We start from the raw sequence: 15,410 nt of genomic DNA on the forward strand, positions 1-15,410 counted from the left end.
GATCCTACGCAGTGCCGTAGGGGACCGCACCGCCACTTCCCAGCAAATTAGGGACACTGTTGCTCCTGGGGTATCGGCGAGGACCATTCGCAACCGTCTCCATGAAGCTGGGCTACGGTCCCGCACACCGTTAGGCCGTCTTCCGCTCACGCCCCAACATCGTACAGCCCGCCTCCAGTGGTGTCGCGACAGGCGTGAATGGAGGGACGAATGGAGACGTGTCGTCTTCAGCGATGAGAGTCGCTTCTGCCTTGGTGCCAATGATGGTCGTATGCGTGTTTGGCGCCGTGCAGGTGAGCGCCACAATCAGGACTGCATACGACCGAGGCACACAGGGCCAACACCCGGCATCATGGTGTGGGGAGCGATCTCCTACACTGGCCGTACACCACTGGTAATCGTCGAGGGGACACTGAATAGTGCACGGTACATCCAAACCGTCATCGAACCCATCGTTCTACCATTCCTAGACCGGAAAGGGAACTTGCTGTTCCAACAGGACAATGCACGTCCGCAAGTATCCCGTGCCACCCAACGTGCTCTAGAAGGTGTAAGTCAACTACCCTGGCCAGCAAGATCTCCGGATCTGTCCCCCATTGAGCATGTTTGGGACTGGATGAAGCGTCGTCTCACGCGGTCTGCACGTCCAGCACGAACGCTGGTCCAGCTGAGGCGCCAGGTGGAAATGGCATGGCAAGCCGTTCCACAGGACTACATCCAGCATCTCTACGATCGTCTCCATGGGAGAATAGCGGCCTGCATTGCTGCGAAAGGTGGATATACACTGTACTAGTGCCGACATTGTGCATGCTCTGTTGCCTGTGTCTATGTGCCTGTGGTTCTGTCAGTGTGATCATGTGATGTATCTGACCCCAGGAATGTGTCAATGAAGTTTCCCCTTCCTGGGACAATGAATTCACGGTGTTCTTATTTCAATTTCCAGGAGTGTATTTCCTAACTTTGCGCTCACGTAAGCTTACGAGAGCGAATGCTTCAAGTTTCAGGAGAAGAACGAGTGTAACTGTTTCAAAACTAATGCAAAAGACGGTGACGCGGACATTTACAGACCGACCAGGAAAGTGATTCTGCCTCAGGTCACTTATGCTTTACTCATATAACTTCTTTTTGCGAAACAACTGCAGGAATGCATGCATGAGATGCATTATAAATCTATAAATTATATACTATATTAATCAAACCTCTGAGAGAGCAGATTTCGTACAATCAGGTATCACAAACAATGTACGATATTGCAGTGCCTGTGTTATTCGGATTGCGATGCAAAGTTCCTCTGGACATGCACGCATGTCCAAAGGAACAATCGCTGCAACGACTACAGCCGATATGAAATATATTAAATGCATTCGCAACTGCGAATAAGAACAACCATCAGCTGTAGAATGGAATGGTGACAATGAAAAGTTGTGCCGGACCGGTACTCGAACCCGGATTTCGCGCTTATCACAAGCGGTCGCCTCACCATATGGCTATCTGTACACGACTCACGGCCACATCCAAACATCCATACGTCGTCAACCATGAGTCTACGACCTTACTCGTACATCCATTATGTACAAACATCAAAAATTTTGCGTCACCCTCGGTTCCGAGAGTTCCGGAACCTATACAGAAAATTGGAACAAAGATCAACATAAACATCATTTCCGCCCTTTTTATTGCTCATGAAAACCAAACATTGCATGTTGTACCACCATACAGCGAGACCTTCAGAGGTGGTGGTCCAGAATGCTGTACACACCGGTACCCCTAATGCCCAGTAGCACGTCCTCTTACATTGATGTATGCCTGTATTCGTCGTGGCATACTATCCACAAGTTCATCAAGGCACTGTTGCTCCATATTGTCCCACACCTCAACGGCGATTCGGCGTAGATCCCTCAGATAAGCATTATTCAATTTGGTGGCGTTGCTGTCAGGGTTCCTCCGAGCCATAATTTGTAGGTAGCGGTCATCCACTGCAGTAGTAGCCCTTGGGAGGCCTGAGCGAGGCATGTCTTCGACAGTTCCTGTCTCTCTGTATCTCCTCCATGTCCGAACAACATCGCTTTGGTTCACTCCGAGACGCCTGCACACTTCCCTTGTTAAGAGTCCTTCCTGGCACAAAGTAACAATGCGGACGTGATCGAACCGCGGTATTGACCATCTAGGTATGGTTGTACTACAGACAACACGAGCCGTGTACCTCCTTCCTGGTGAAATGACTGGAACTGATTGGCTGTCGAACCCCCTCCGTCTAATAGGTCCTGCTCATGCGTGGTTGTTACATCTTTGGGCGTATTTAGTGACATCTCTGAACAGTCAAAGGGACTGTGTCTGTGATACAATACCCACAGTCAATGTCTATCTTCAGGAGTTCTGGGAACCGAGGTGATGCAAGACTTTTTGATGTGTGTATATTCCCGTACGGGTCAGACGTTGTACTTGAAAGTCGCTTGCCCGGTATCGGCACATAAATACGATATTGCAGGTCCTGTGTTATTCTGATTGCGATGCAAAGTTCCTTTGGACATGCATACACAGCCTGTCACTGGTTTACACTTCCTTTAAGTAGGTAATGAATAAGAAAAGCAGTGCGGACCTTAGCCTTGACTCATATAACGTGGATAACCACAATACTTCCTAAACTGTTTTCGACAGATGACTGTATTCAAAATAAAACCGTAGGAGAGGTCGTTAACGCACCCTAGAGTGCAGTGATACGTCCATTACGACGTAGTTGTTTAATGGGAGAATATTTTTCCGCGTATTTGACTGGAAATTGTAGGAGAGTTGATATAAGGTTACTGATAGCCAGAGGCCTGCGTTACGCTGTAAACCCCATCACACTGTCTCGTGGATTTTACTATTATCGCAAGCATCAATTACAACAAACAAATCCAGTACACATTTAAACAAGAAAATACACATGTATCACTATTTACACTGTAAATGAGCCAGAGTTCACACGAATGTTAGAAGACTTTGTCCAGCGGAGCGCCTTGGCACATGCAGACTCTTGATGCCACCAGGGAAACGTGTATTAGACCACTCATTTACAATGTGGCTCACTGTCTGAATACCCCCACAGTCACACTTATTGTCAGAGCAAATGCCCTGCTTGCGCCTGTTGTAATTGTAAAAATCTTCTCCAGCCCCGTATCTGCTAAGCTGTACTCATATGTCTCTAGGACGATGAAGTCCTGGAACTTAACAGTTGCATTGTCAATAAGTTCGTCATTCCGGGCCTTCTTGGCTTGCTACTCACGTTTCCATTCACTGTCCCGTTTGAATCCACTGGAGAGCATTTGGCTCCTTATTCATATGCTGGTCTCCTGGATTTGCGGCGTTTTTAGGCAGTGAGAGTAAATCTTCGTAATGAGCAATTATAGAGACCCGCCTTCCGACGAAGGTGAGTTAACATGTAGGTCTAGATCTGACAGTGGCATTAATGGTTCTCACAGTTGAATTCAGATGAACGTCAACTTTCTTCATATGAGCGCTGTGGAGCCAAACTGATGCAGGGTATACCAATACAAGAAATGTTCAACGGAGAAATGTATATGCTCCCACTGTGCTACCTCCCAGCTTCCTCACCAGGTTCATTCGTGTTGGTATATTTTTACCTTAAAATATTCATTGAAATTAGTGAGGTTGTTTATCAGGTGTTCTTACATTCCTAAAGATCTTCAATCTGATATGAAATTGCAAGGTCATCTGCATGTTGGAACTGCCGGCAGGTCAAGTTCGGCATGTCTGCTGTGTAGAGACTGAATAACGTCGGCGCAAGAAGTCTTATGGCAAACGATCACTGAGTATATGCCAGTTGCTCTTTCTTTCACCTTAGTCTACTTTAAACCGACAATTGCTAAACATGTTGTTTAAGAGGTTGCCTAGAATTTTACAGGGACCTATTATCAGACATTTCAATACTAGGCTCTGACGCGACACCGCGTCATAAGGTGTAGACAGGTCAACGAAAATTACCGCAACATTGAGTTTCTTTTGGTAGCCAGTGTCAGTGTCAGTAGTAAAGGAGAGCACTTGCTCACAGCAGCTTCTACAAGGTCTGAACCCACCTTTTTCGAATGGTACCACGTAATTAATTTGGTCTTGTATTCAGTATAAGAACATTCTGTCCAAAGAGTTTGTAAGCACTGCCAAGCTGTGATATTGGGCGAAAGTGTTCTGCAGCAGTTCCTTTTTCCTCGGATTTTTGATAGCAGTAATTTTAGCACTCTCAAGTGTTGCTGGAAATGTTCCTGTGCGGCAATTTCGCTAAAAAGGCAAACTAGCCACTTTCGCGTTGTAGGTCCACTATGCATAAAAATATGAGGGTAGAGCCAACAGGTATCTGCAGCTTTTCGACATTTCGGGGGGCTAAAGGAAGTTCAGAGATACTAAACGGAAAATTCTGGGTTATTTTGTAGAGATTTCTTGACTTCAGTAAGAGTGAGGCCATGTAACACGGCTGTTGGCTCCCCGTCGGCGTGGTGGGGACGTTAACTCGAGATCCCCCATGGGACTATTGGAGGCGGATGGATTACGCGTCGACATCGAATATCGACCTCCCCCTTCCTATCACGCCAACCTCCCAGGTAACATGTAAGTCCCCCACAATCCTCGCTGCTTGGGTGCTTCTTGGAACAACCAGAAATTAGTTATTGCGTCTTGGGCAAAGGTACGACCTAAATTCAAGTAACTCGTTAACGTCGTCTTGTCACACATCGCTATATTTATGACATACAACCATTGTAGTTTAAGTAACATGTTTTGCAAGTTATCTTATGGTCAAATCAGTCATAAGTGAGACAGATTTGGAATTTAAGTAATAATCACATTAATGTGATCCAGGAGGAAATAAAAGCTATGAACTGTGGCCTCACAATACTTCAAATAGCAAATACATGTGGAGTGCTATCTAAACACACGAAATATTATAAATGCAGTTAACGATACGTACAAGCAAACAAGTGCTAGCAGATTCCCCAAAATCTATCATTTAATTAAATGGCAGGTAAAACCAAGGTCTCGAAATGCTTCCGACAGTAAATACACTAAAATGCAGTTCAATGTCTCACAGCATTATTCAGAAGTTCATTCGTATAAACGTAAAAGTATTTTAACTACGCGAGGGTCAATGACCGTAACGGCACATACAGGAAGGGTGTTCAATAAGTAATATTTTTTATTCTCGAATCAGAAACATACAAATTTACAGTAGCCATACACATCAATAAACATATATATATATATATATATATATATATATATATAAAAATTGTATTTATATTACATGTGCCCAGCACTTTGCAACCTCCAAGGCGCTTGGAGTGGCTTGCAGGAGATCAATCTTCGTGCAGGATGTAGGGCACAAAAGGCACTGGAGCATGTGGCTTGTGGTTTGTTCTTGTCCACAATCATAGGACGTATCTTCTGTTATGAAGCCCCATCTCTTCAGGTTGTCTCTGGATCGTCCAACTCCTGATCGTAATCTGTTTAAAGATTTCCACACCAGGCAACTCTCGTTGTGGTTCAAATGGCTCTGAGCACTATGGGACTCAACTGCTGAGGTCATTAGTCCCCTAGAACTTAGAACTAGTTAAACCTAACTAACCTAAGGACATCACAAACATCCATGCCCGAGGCAGGATTCGAACCTGCGACCGTAGCGGTCTTGCGGTTCCAGACTGCAGCGCCTTTAACCGCACGGCCACTTCGGCCGGCCTCTCGTTGTGTCCAGGTGGTAGTTCTTCAGCTTCTGGCGTCTGCAGGTGAGGCGTCGACGTCTTCCATAACTCCAGCCTTGCCATCTCTGGTGAAATGGTGAGCTTTTCGGATGTTCTCAGGAAGCTCTTTCGCGATCTCAGCCGTTGCTGTAGTGGATTATGTCCATGCAGTGGATGGGCACTGTCGTCCTGTTCCACTTTCAGTCTCTCCTTGTTGACAGTCACTGTTCTGGGTACCCATGGTGGCGTTATTCCAGCCAGGCAGTAGAGCTTATCAGTTGGAGTAGGTCTTAAGCAACCTGTGATCAACCGGCAGGTTTCGTTGAGAGCAATGTCTACTTGTCTGCCATGAGATGACCTGTACCAGACTGGAGAAGCATATTCAGCAGTAGAAAAGCAGTGCCATTGCAGAACAGCGAATAGTTTGTGGATCTGATCCCCACTGTGTCCCCGCTAGTTTGCGAATTAGGTTGTTTCGAGCGGAAATTTTCATTTTGATGTTCTTGCAGTGAGTTTTGAATGTCAGAGTTCTATCGAGAGTGACTCCCAAGTATTATTCAACAAGTAATGCAACACATTATTTTACTGAAAGCAGATTGGTTTTATTCCAGATTCCAATACACTATATTATTGGTTTGGAAGGTAGGAGACGAGGTACTGGCAGAAGTAAAGCTGTGAGGACGGGGCGTGAGTCGTGCTTGGATAGCTCAGTTGGTAGAGCACATGCCCGCCGAAGGCAAAGGTCCCGAGTTCGAGTCTCGGTCCGGCACACAGTTTTAATCTGCAGGAAGTTTCATATCAGCGCACACACCGCTGTTGAGTGAAAATTTCATTCTAGAAACATCCCCCAGGCTGTGGCTAAGCCATGCTCCGCAATATCCTTTCTTTCAGGAGTGCTAGTTCTGCAAGGTTGGCAGGAGAGCTTCTGTAAAGTTTGGAAGGTAGGAGACGAGGTACTGTCAGAAGTAAAGCTGTGAGGACGGGGCGTGAGTCGTGCTTGGATAGCTCAGTTGGTAGAGCACTTGCCCGCGAAAGGCAAAGGTCCCGAGTTCGAGTCTCGGTCCGGCACACAGTTTTAATCTGCCAAGAAGTTTTACACAATACTATTCCCCATTCTTTTGGCTACAGAACTGAAAGCCCGCAGGGTACCTCTGGTCGACATCGGAGCCAACGTCTTTCTGCATCAGTAACCTCCGCATCATCCACGCACTGCTTCCCACGGAGTGCATCTTTGTTTGGACCAAACAGATGGAAGTAGGAAAGTGCGTAGGCGGCGAGGAACCTAGCGGGCACATACCTTTTCAGTACCCCAACTGGTGGACGATTGTGTAAGTACTACGAACAGAGACATCTGGTTGTGCAGCGAGGTATTTGATTGTGATCCGCCGATCACCTCCCATGAGAGCGTCAGCACGTTCCAACGTTGCAGGATTCACAGCTGAGTGTAGCCGGCTGGCACGCAGGAGATCGGACAGGTTTGCGCGATCTTGTCACGATGGTCACAGACGCCTCGCCCAACGACTCACTGTGCTTTTGTTCACTGCCAGGTTTCCGAAAACACTCTGCAAGTGCCTATGAATATCTGCGATGCTCAGTGACTACTTTCTGCATGGAACGCACCTCCGTTGCAGGCGCCACCAATCGGAACTCCATGAAACTATATGGAGTGAAGCGGGAATATTCCACGATGTCCCACAACCAATTCCGCATTTTTTAACCGAAATTGGTCGAGAAGAAGAATGTGTTACATTATTTATTGAACGTCCCTCGTATTTCCAATCCCATACAGCTGCTCACATGCGGTCACTCGCAAAATATTTGCGTATCCGCTCACGATCAAGTTCTATCACCCCCTCCCCGCTCAACCAGCACGCGTCGTAACTCGTCGTGTGACATATTGCGACAGACTATTAGCGACCTCTCGTTCTCACTTGCAATACAACCACATCGACCAATGTCGATCGTAAGCGTCGAATGTTATGAAAATGGCCCACCATCCAAATACGAGGCCTGTTCAGAAAGTAAGCTCCGATTGATTGCCAAATTGAAACCACAGTGAACATCAGAAATGTTTTACTTGTAACAATTAGCTACACCTTTCAGCTACTTCTCTACGTAGTCGCCGTTCTGACTTAGCCTTTTGTCATAGCGTTGTACCAACTTTTCAATAGCCTCATCATAGAAGGCAGCCGCCAGCGCTTTCCGCCAATTCTCCACGCTGGCCTACACCTCGTTGTCTGTGTCAAAATGTTGTCTTCAAAGACAGCGGTTCATGTGACCAGAGATGAAACTCAGGGGGAGACAATTGCGGACTGTAATGTGGGTAATCTAACATTTCCATTTGAAAACGATGCAGGAGCATCTTCATTGCCCCTGCAGAATGCGGCTGAGAATTGTCGTGAAGACGAAACAGCACGATAGTTATGTAATGTTAGCTGCATAGCTTCAGGCGAAATTTCTCACCAGGCCTTCGTACTTGGCGGCAGACACTATTTTCTAGACATCTTTACGCACTCACTGCGAGCTCAGAAATGAGAAGAGCGACGTGATGCTAACTGGGGTTATACTAGAGACACTACCCAACACATCTGTGCAAAGCTTTATCGGATTTTCATAGTCGTTTCCATTTCGCGACCGATCGGAGCTTACTTTCTGAACGCCCCTCGTACAATTAAGCCAACGGCTAATATGTTGAGAGCAGCGCCTTTACTCGCTAAACATTTTCCGATCTCACAAATCGTTATATGTTTACTAGATGATTAATAATACATAAAAATAAGCGTTTTGCATGGTTATGGTTGTCTCTAACAGGTAGGGCACTAGACTCCGGAGATGGAGGTCCGGTGTTCAATCCTGGATAGGTGCGAGAATTTTTCTTCGTTCCAGTCCCTCCAGGACGACCCCAGGCCCACTCAGCACATTATAAAATGAACACCATGGATCTTTCGCCGGGCAGAAGGCGGCCGAAGCGATGGGTTCGCCACCCTCTCCCTCCTAGTGCCGTGGTGAACAGAGGCTGCACTCTACCAGCAGTTAGGCTAATAGCTCAGCCACAGACATAACATTTTTTACTTATTTTCCATACATGTGCTCATGGGTGTAAGGGGGGTAGGACGTCAAACGGGCCGTCTTGGAGCAGGAGAGACACCACAGGACACTTTAATTCCCACTGTCTATACTTTTACGAATAAATTCATAAAATTTTGTCAGCATGACCAGGAAGGATTCAGGATTCACACTGATAGCAGTGGAAGTTCAAAAACATTAAAAAACAATTTTTTTTCATGTGAACTTACATCATTTTTTTCACTTACTATTGGCTGCGTTTGTTGCTACAGGCACACGTTTCTTCATAAGTAAGAGAGATTCTTCGATGAGTCTTGCACAGCATACAAACCATACTTACAGGTGTATTAAACTCTAGAAATTATTTAATTTATGAAAAAATGAATGTGCTGTTACATTTTAAACTTCGAGTTTAGAAAAAACTGAAATTTTATAGTTAATTATCTCAATTATTACTACACTTTTCAATAGATTTGGAAAATTCTAAAGTTTCATACACCTGTAAGTATGGTTTGTATGTTGTACAAAATTCATCGAAGAATCTCCCTTACTTATGAAGAAAAGTGTACCTATAGCAACAAATGCAGACAATGGTAAGCGAAAAAATGTCAACTTTTAAATGAAAAAAAAATTATTTTTTTATATTTTTGAACTTCCACTGCTATGAGAGCAAATTCTGAATCCTTTCTGGCCATTCTTAGACAGTGGAAATTAAAATGTCCTGTGGTACCTCTCCTGCTCCAAATCGTCCCGTTTGACGTCCTACCCCCCTTAAAGAACAGAAACATCATTAAATATAAAGAAAAATGGCCTGCTTATATTGGGTGTATTTTTTAGCTGTTTACAGTGGTGCTTTCAGAGTTTATGTAGGTTGTTTCATATTCGAATCTCATGCGCCTTTATTATCGATCGAAATGAATAATTGGTAGATTAACTATCAAATAAATCTTAAATATAAACATGTGATACATTGACAGAAAGGGATTAATTAATACTACTCAATGATGTACTCATACAACTAGAATGTGTACAGCTTTCTAAGTTCTGGCGCTATTACATAATTACACATAATAAAATCTTCTGTAATGTTCATTATGTTCCCAAGGTTCTCAGGTGTACTGCCGGATCCAATCGTCCAAGGTCCACAATATTTTGGGCAAATAACCGTTCCACCATCATCAGATGGTGCTGCGAAAACACCACATAACGCCAGTTCTCCGCCCGTTAGCCAAAATATGGGCTTTATTAGGGACAATGAAAGACGACCTAGGTCTCAAAAAAAGCCGGGTAGACTTGATCCGTGGTCTCGCGCTTTCCCGAATCCCGGCAGCGGCGTGCCCACGTGCGCGGCTATCCGGGCAGATGTTGGCTAGGCTGTCGTGGGCATTCCGAAGGTGAGCTTTTGCGAGCCGTGACTTCAAAGCGGTGTTTTCGGCCACAAATATTTAAGCCTTGCGTTTTCCGACCGTCAAAGGAAGCCACAACAGTTGCCGAGGCTTTCCGACCTTTTGTAATACGAACGTCCCTTCACATTTTATCGGGGTTTAGGACCGGCTTGTTTAAAGTTTTAGTTTTATTTTTTTTTACGTTTACCTTCTTATTTTTCCTTTTCCCTTTTTCCTTTTTTTACCCCGGCTACGCTCGGTGGTCTAGTGTGTGCTGTAATAATCATATGGCACCGAAACTTAGTAGATATGTTAATGCGTTAATGCCGAACCGATTTACGTTGGAAAACATGTTAGTCCCAATTGTGGCTATCAGGTGCAAATCTAGCGCTGTACACTGTTTGTACGACGGTGTGGCATCCACGTTTGACAAGCCATTGAAACGGTTTTATGTGAACGGAAGAAATTACGAGGGTTGTCCAGCAAGTAGGTTCGGATCGGTCGCTAAATTGAAACCACTGGGAAAATCCGGTAAAGCCTTGCACAGATGTGTTCGGCAGTGTCTCTAGTATGACCGTCGATCGTGTTGCGTCGCTCTTTTCAGTTTTGAGTGAACAGTGAGCACGTAAAGATGCGTAGGGAGTAGCGTCTCCCGCCAGGTATGAGGGCCTGATTAGGGATTTCGCCTGTGTCATGCAGCCCACATAACACAACTGTCGAGCAGTTCCTTCTTCGTGCCAATTCTCGGCCGCTCACTGCAGGGGCAATGAAGACGCTCCTGCAGCGTTTCCGATGAGAAGTGCTTCATCACCCAGAATACAGTCCTTAATTGGCTCCCCATGAGTCTCATCTCTGCTCACAAGAACCGCTGGCTATGAAGACAAATTTTTTCCACAGAAAACGAGCTGCAGACCAGAGCAGATAACGGGCCGAAAGCAGAGGCGGCTGCTTTCTTTGACGAGGATATTGGAAAGTTGATACAACTCTACGACAACACTCGAAGTTGGAGCGGCGACTATGTAGAGAAGTAGGTGGAAGGTGTACCTAACTGTTGCAAATAAAAGTATCTCTTTTTCATTGTGGTTTCCATTTCGCTACCGATCGGAGCTTACTTTCTGGACAGCCCTCGTACAATGCTGTATTGAGAGTGTATCGACGACTAAAAGGTCTGACGATAGGCACAATGTCATTAAATGGTTTAAAAAAGACCAAAATGTAATTCGAAAACATGGGCGAGCTTGGTGTTGCACCTGGAAGAGGAAGGGGTGCTAACCCGGTGGAAATTAATGAAGAGGGTGCTGTTACTGTAACTGACCATGCAGCACTTGCACCGGGTAGTGCTACTACTCGCGCAGCGTTACGAGAATTGTCCATCCCATGATCAACAGCCTATTTTACACTGGTACCGCTAGAAGATCCAAATGGTGCAGCAATTGAAACCTCATCATCCGCAGCAATGTTCTGACTTTTTTCTTCGGTTTCTGGCACGGATCGAAGGTGATGACATGTGGCTGGGCGGTATTCTACGGAGAGATGAGGCACATTTTACACTGCAAAGTGCAGTGAATACACAAAACTGCTGAATTGGAGTACTGTTAAACCGCGTGTCGTGTACGAACAGCCATTGCTGTTGCCGTATGTGACTGTGTGGTGTGGATTCACAATCATCTTTATTTTCAGTCCGTTCTTCTTCGAAGAGAATACACCAAGAGGGCCTGTCAGGCGTACCGTGAAGTCTGCATGTTATCGAGACCACCTTGTATAGCATGTGATTCCTGCTATGAAAGAGCGCAACTCTGTGGAAACCACTGTTTCCATGCAAGATATGGCAACAGCTCATGTCGCTCGTCCAGTGAAAGATCTGCTTAATGGAACCTTCCACGATCGTGTAATCTCCAAAGGTTTTCCAGATGAATGGCCTGCGAGATCACCTGCTTGAATCCATGTGCCTTTGAGCTGTGGGGATATCTAAAAGAACGCGTTTACCAGGTCACGTTTTATCTCTACCTGATCTGTAGGCCAGTATAAAGGAACACGTGGCTCAGATTTCAGCGGAACTGCCACCGGCAATTCTTGATGACATCATTTTACGGATATATCTCCTCATCGACGTCTCCGGTGCTCATAATGAACAAACTGTCTAAGCGGCGGTTGGTAATAAAATGAGCATTACGTTTTCTCATTTGTATGACCATTTCTGCCCACGTCCTGTTGCTAATCCATAACATATAGAAGTAGTTCTATTCGTCTTTCTTGATCTCACAGAGGCATATTTGCTCCTGGGGCCAAAATTGGAACTAATTGTTTTCAGAGCGTAAATCGGTTTCTCATTAACTCATCAGAATGTCTACCAAGTTTGGTTGCCATACGATAATTACAGCCCAGAATGGATCTCTATGAGTAGCTGCACTTTAATTACAAACACTCTGTACATTACTGCGGCAAATGATTAAACTTCTTATCTTATTTTTTGGATTTTAATGTCTCACTAATTTTTTGTAGGAAAGCCAGAGATTTGAAACATCATCTTCAATCACCAGATTCGTAATATCTTCTTATAATGTCATTTAAACTTTTGTCAAGCACTTTCTATTTTTCTTCTTTTTTGAAGAGGCAGGTCAGCTGAGCCTTTTTTTAAAATTTCAGATATAGCATTTACTGCTTCCTTCTTTACCTTATATATCAGAAAGTTGCGTTCGGATGTTTTTGATTTATTGAGGACTTCAGTTTCCTATGGCAACCTTCGATAGCATTCGTGGTTCTGTGCAGCTGGTTAAAAACAATCCACATTTTAATTAGAAGCCTAGTATTTTCCATCCTTTGATTGGCCATATAGCCTGCGAATTTCATGACCCTCTTCTCCACTGGGCATTCCCTCCATCATTACCATCCACGCTTAATCAAAATTTTTTGGTGCAAGGTACGTCACACATGCGGCAAAACAGTCGGACTTCTTCTCTATGCCTTTATTCATTCATTAATCCCAGTTTTTGTAATTTTTTCCACAGATATTGGTTGAAGTTAAAATTTCTTTTATATGTATTTTGACTTTTGTCTGGGAACAAAGCAAATAAAACAGGAAATACTTTCGTCTCTTCTTATGTGCTTCCAATGTCAACGAGTATGGTGTAGAGTTCATTGAACTGTTTCGAATAACTGTCAAATGTACCGTCTACAGGAACAGTTCCAATTTCACACAGGATTTTCTCTGGTTCTGCATAATCGCACATCAAGATTATTTAGTCATTAACAGACCGATCATAAATTTTCACATACCTGTCACCTTCAGTTAATTTCAAAATATCTTCGCTCAGCTGAATCTACAAACTAGCGCCAGTGTTCTGGATGGTCCCAAATGCTTCCCTTCTTGCTTTACGCAATACAGTCTTGGAATTCTCATAATCTGGCATATTTGCGACGATATGTAAACCTTAATCTTTCAAATTTTGAAATTCCTCTTTAAAAATTTGTAAAATAGGCACTGTCTCTTCTACATGGCCTCTTAACCTGTAGTTACCCATTCTTTTCTTAATGTGCACATCTACATCTACATCTGCATCTACATTTATACTCCACAAGCCTCCCAACGGTGTGTGGCAGAGGGCATTTTATGTGCCACTGTCATTACCTCCCTTTCCTGTTCCAGTCGCGTATGGTTCGCGGGAAGAACGACTGCCGGAAACCCTCCGTGCGCGCTCGAATCTCTCTAATTTTACATTTGTGATCTCCTCGGGAGATATAAGTAGGGGGAAGCAATACATTCGATACCTCATCCAGAAACGCACCCTCTCGAAACCTGGACAGCAAGCTACACCACGATGCAGAGCGCCTCTCTCGCAGAGTCTGCCACTTGAGTTTGCTAAACATCTCCGTAACGCTATCACGCTTACCAAATAACCCTGTGACGAAACGCGGCGCTCTTCTTTGGATCTTCCCTATCTCCTCCGTCAACCCGACCTGGTAATGATCCCACACTGATGAGCAATCCTCAAGTATAGGTCGAACGAGTGATTTGTAAGCCACCTCCTTTGTTGATGGACTACATTTTCTAAAGACTCTCCCAGTGAATCTCAACCTGGCACCCGCCTTACCAACAATTAATTTTATATGATCATTCCACTTCAAATCGTTCCGTCCGCATACTACCAGACATTTTACAGAAGTAACTGCTACCAGTGTTTGTTCCGCTATCATATAATAATACAATAAAGGATCCTTCTTTCTACGTATTCGCAATACATTACATTTGTCTATGTTAAGGGTTAGTTGCCACTCCCAGCACCAAGTGCCTATCCGCTGCAGAACTTCCTGCATTTCGCTGCAATTTCCTGATGCTGCAACTTCTCTGTATACTACAGCATCATCCGCGAAAAGCCGCATGGAACTTCCGACACTATCTACTATGTCATTTATATATACTGTGAAAAGGAATGGTCCCATAACACTCCCCTGTGGCACGCCAGAGGTTACTTTAACGTCTGTAGACGTCTCTCCATTGAGAACAACATGCTATGTTCTGTTTGTTAAAAACTCTTCAATCCAGCCACACAGCTGGTCTGATATTCCGTAGGCTCTTACTTTATCAGGCGACAGTGTGGAACTGTATCGAACGCCTTCCGGAAGTCAAGGAAAATGGAATCTACCTGGGAGCGTATATCTAATATTTTCTGGGTCTCATGAACAATTAAAGCGAGTTGAGTCTCACACGATCGCTGTTTCCGGAATTCATGTTGATTCCTACAGAGTAGATTCTGGGTTTCCAGAAACGACATGATTCGCAAGCAAAAAACATGTTCTAAAATTCTACAACAGATCGACGTCAGAGATATAGGTCTATAGTTTTGCGCATCTGCTCGACGACCCTTCTTGAAGACTGAAGACTCGAATTGGTATCCCCTCAGGTCCAGTGGACTTTCCTCTGTTGAGTGATTCCAGTTGCTTTTCTATTCCTTGGACACTTATTTCGATGTCAGCCATTTTTTCATTTGTGCGAGGATTTCGAGAAGGAACTGCAGTGCGGTCTTCCTCTGTGGAACAGCTTTGGAAAAAGGTGTTTAGTATTTCAGCTTTACGCGTGTCGTCCTCTGTTTCAATGCCATCATCATCCCGGAGTGTCTGGATATGCTGTTTCGAGCCACTTACTGATTTAACGTAAGACCAGAACTTCTTAGGATTTTCTGTCAAGTCGGTACATAGAATTGTACTTTCGAATTCACTGAACGCTTCAAGCATA

At 44.5% G+C, this 15,410-nt stretch overlaps 1 protein-coding gene and 1 non-coding gene across 2 annotated transcripts in view; both read left to right on the forward strand.

Moving 5' to 3' along the window:
• The window catches only part of LOC124555153, a 725,477-nt gene that overhangs the window by 506,784 nt on the left and 203,283 nt on the right, over positions 1-15,410 (forward strand). The window lies entirely within an intron of this gene.
• Trnas-cga lies at positions 6,721-6,795 on the forward strand. Its single transcript has one exon. It is a non-coding gene; the product is annotated as a tRNA-Ser (tRNA).

This window comes from Schistocerca americana, chromosome X (assembly GCF_021461395.2).
Source record: "Schistocerca americana isolate TAMUIC-IGC-003095 chromosome X, iqSchAmer2.1, whole genome shotgun sequence".
Taxonomy (NCBI): Eukaryota; Metazoa; Arthropoda; class Insecta; order Orthoptera; family Acrididae; genus Schistocerca; species Schistocerca americana.